Genomic DNA, 3,324 nt, shown 5'->3' on the forward strand with positions numbered 1-3,324 from the left:
TACACATGCATACTGTAGTGGCCAATCAGGATGAACAAAGAGACTACATTCTATTTTTATTCTATTTCGTTTACACATGCATACTGTAGTGGCCAATCAGGATGAACAAAGAGACTACATTCTATTTTTATTCTATTTCGTTTACACATGCATACTGTAGTGGCCAATCAGGATGAACAAAGAGACTACATTCTATTTTTATTCTATTTCGTTTACACATGCATACTGTAGTGGCCAATCAGGATGATCAAAGAGACTACATTCTATTTTATTCTATTTTGTTTACACATGCATACTGTAGTGGCCAATCAGGATGAACAAAGAGACTACATTCTATTTTTATTCTATTTCGTTTACACATGCATACTGTAGTGGCCCACCAGGATGAACAAAGAATATTTTATTAATCCCATCCATTCACACAAGTAGCTCCTCAACTTTATAAACAAACAAGCAAAAAAAAGATAACCATTGAATTTATTACTATTAGAATTACTTACTCTGTTAACGAACCGATAAATATATATTAATTTGCAGCTATGTAATTTAAATAAAGGAGATTTCTTCTAGTATAAGGAAACCGATATTTTACTTTTGTTACATTTACTCAAGATAGATCAGGTGTGGCCTAGTAGTTAGTGTGCCGGACTAGGATCCCAAGAGCTCATGATTCCCGTGTCTCGTTGCCCCCCCCACACAAAACTACAAACTTCGTGTTATAAGAGTAACGATCAAATCCCTCTGTTCGATTGAAGTAGTCCAAGAGTTGGTGATGACTGTTGTTGAGTACCTGCCTTCTCTAGTCTATCAGTTGAAAATTAGGAACGCCCTTATGTAGCTTCACGTGAAGTTCCAAAATAAATAAACTGATGATTTTACAGAATTCTTCTACTCCTGAGATATGTGTATGATCATGTTTTGGGGAGAGAGAGAACAAAATAGAAACAACAACGATTGTACCAACTATGTTTTGTAGTCTTGGAGAACAAGAAATAAACGAAAATGTTAAGTTTGTTTAATAAGCCCAGAAGATGAAATACAGTTGACGTTATCCCAAGATTACCATATTTTAAAAACATTTTATTTTTTAGCTGCGGCATAGTGGCTCACAGAAGGTTCCGATTTTTTTTTCAAGTATAAACTTTTTAGCTAGTAGCTCCTTCATCTCTTGACCGATTTGAGATCTGATTACAGTTTTCGACTGTTGATGGATGTATTTGATCACGCCCAAGGTCTCATCGATTAATTTACTTTAATTCTGCCTCAGAGAATTTCAATTTGAGGGTAGAGATCTTGATGAGTAATAAAATCGAATCGGGTATAAGCGCGCCCCACGTTTGGTATTGCTGGCGCACAAAAATATAGCTAATAAAAAGGAAAACAAAAATCTCATCGATTAATTTACTCTAATTCTGCCTCAAAGAATTTCAATTTAAGGGTAGAGATCCTGATGAGTAATAAAATCGAATCGGGTATACGCGCGCCCCACGTTTGGTATTACTGGCGCACAAAAATATAGCTAATAAAAAGGAAAACAAATGTCTCGTCGATTAATTTACTCTAATTCTGCCTCAAAGAATTTCAATTTGAGGGTAGAGATCCTGATGAGTAATAAAATCGAATCGGGTATACGCGCACCCCACGTTTGGTATTACTGGCGCACAAAAATATAGCTGATAAAAAGGAAAACAAATGTCTCGTCGATTAATTTACTCTAATTCTGCCTCAAAGAATTTCAAGTGCCGAGATTATTGGGGATTCTCTCTTGTTTCATGTTGCCCATGATATGGAGATAAATACATGGATACGAATAAGATAGTAAACGTTTTCTATGACCAAGAATAATATCCTCGTCACTTATTTACGTAAGTCATGCATGTGAGACATGCTTAATTAACACTTTAATAATGTTAGTAACTAACTGATTTAAAACTTCGGTCCGTGGTGGGCAGAGCACAGATAGCCCATTGTGTAGCTTTGTGCTTAATTACAAACAAACAAACAAAAACTTCGGTTAAAATCGTAGTTATATTCCAATGTCTCTGACTAATGTGCGGGTTCGAATCCCCGTCACACCAAACATGCTCGCCCTTTCAGCCGTGGGGGCGCTATAAAGTGACGGTCAATTCCACTATTCGTTGATAAAAAAGTAGCCCAAGAGTTGGCGGTGGGTGATGATGACTAGCTGCCTTCCCTCTAGTCTTACACTGCTAAATTAGGGGCGACTAGCGCAGATAGCCCTCGTGTAGATTTGCGCGAAATTCAAAAACAAACAAACAAACTGACTAATGTTCCACACAACTAACGATTATTATTGTTTGCAAACAGTCTTCTGTAAATATACTGTCTTTGGATATCTGTAAGACACTTTTTACAATCTTCAGTGGCATAATGATGTAAATAGTAGACACGTGCGAGCCAAAGTGTTTTGTTCTTGGTACAGTATTGTGATTTGTTATTCGGTGTTACCTTTAAATTTACGAAACAGTTCGATACTGACGTACGAGTTACTTTCACTGGCTTGGAAACGTTGTTGTTGTAGTACAACCATTGATTTTGGTCAGGCCACAAGTCTATGTTAAGCCTTGTGAAAGAACTTGGTTGGAAATGGATAAGACCCACTTTCATGACAAAGTCGTCAACTTAAGCACGCAATGAGGCTTTTAATATCATGTTGACTCAGAGTAAGATCTCCTGGAATCGTAGATGGAAATTGGCATAGGAAAGCTACTTGAAAGAACGAGGGAAAAGATAGCCAACGAGACAATTTGTTACATGGCTATGGTAATCACCGTGTAAAATAGAGTTTTATCATTGTAACCACTAAGATAAAGCTGTCTCACACACTTTAATCCAGGACTTTTTTTCACGCTCTGTTTTCCTCAAATTTTCTCCCTCTATATAATTATTTTCTATTTTATTTCTTCTGCTATTTTTGATATTCTGCCTGAATTCTCCATTTTTTAAAGCATAATCTTCATTCGTTCTTTTTAAATTGTCTCATAAACGTTTTTTAAAACTTTTTTCTGGTTTTCAAGATGCCTTTCTGTTAGATTTTCACTTCACATTCAAAGTTACTTTTATTATTCCCTTATTGTTTTTTTCGTTAACACATAATAATGTTTTATTTACAAAAGTCCCCCAGTGGCACAGCGGCATGTCTGCGGACTTACAACGCTAGAATCCGGGTTTCGATACCCGTGGTGGGCAGAGCACGGCTAGCCCATTATGTAGCTTTGTACTTGATTACAAACAAACAATATTTACAAAATACAAAATCTTAATCATCCTCAATTTGTCTTTCTTTTTCCGTTCACTTTTTTT

Source organism: Limulus polyphemus, unplaced genomic scaffold (genome assembly GCF_000517525.1).
Source record: "Limulus polyphemus unplaced genomic scaffold, Limulus_polyphemus-2.1.2 Scaffold4148, whole genome shotgun sequence".
NCBI lineage: Eukaryota > Metazoa > Arthropoda > Merostomata > Xiphosura > Limulidae > Limulus > Limulus polyphemus.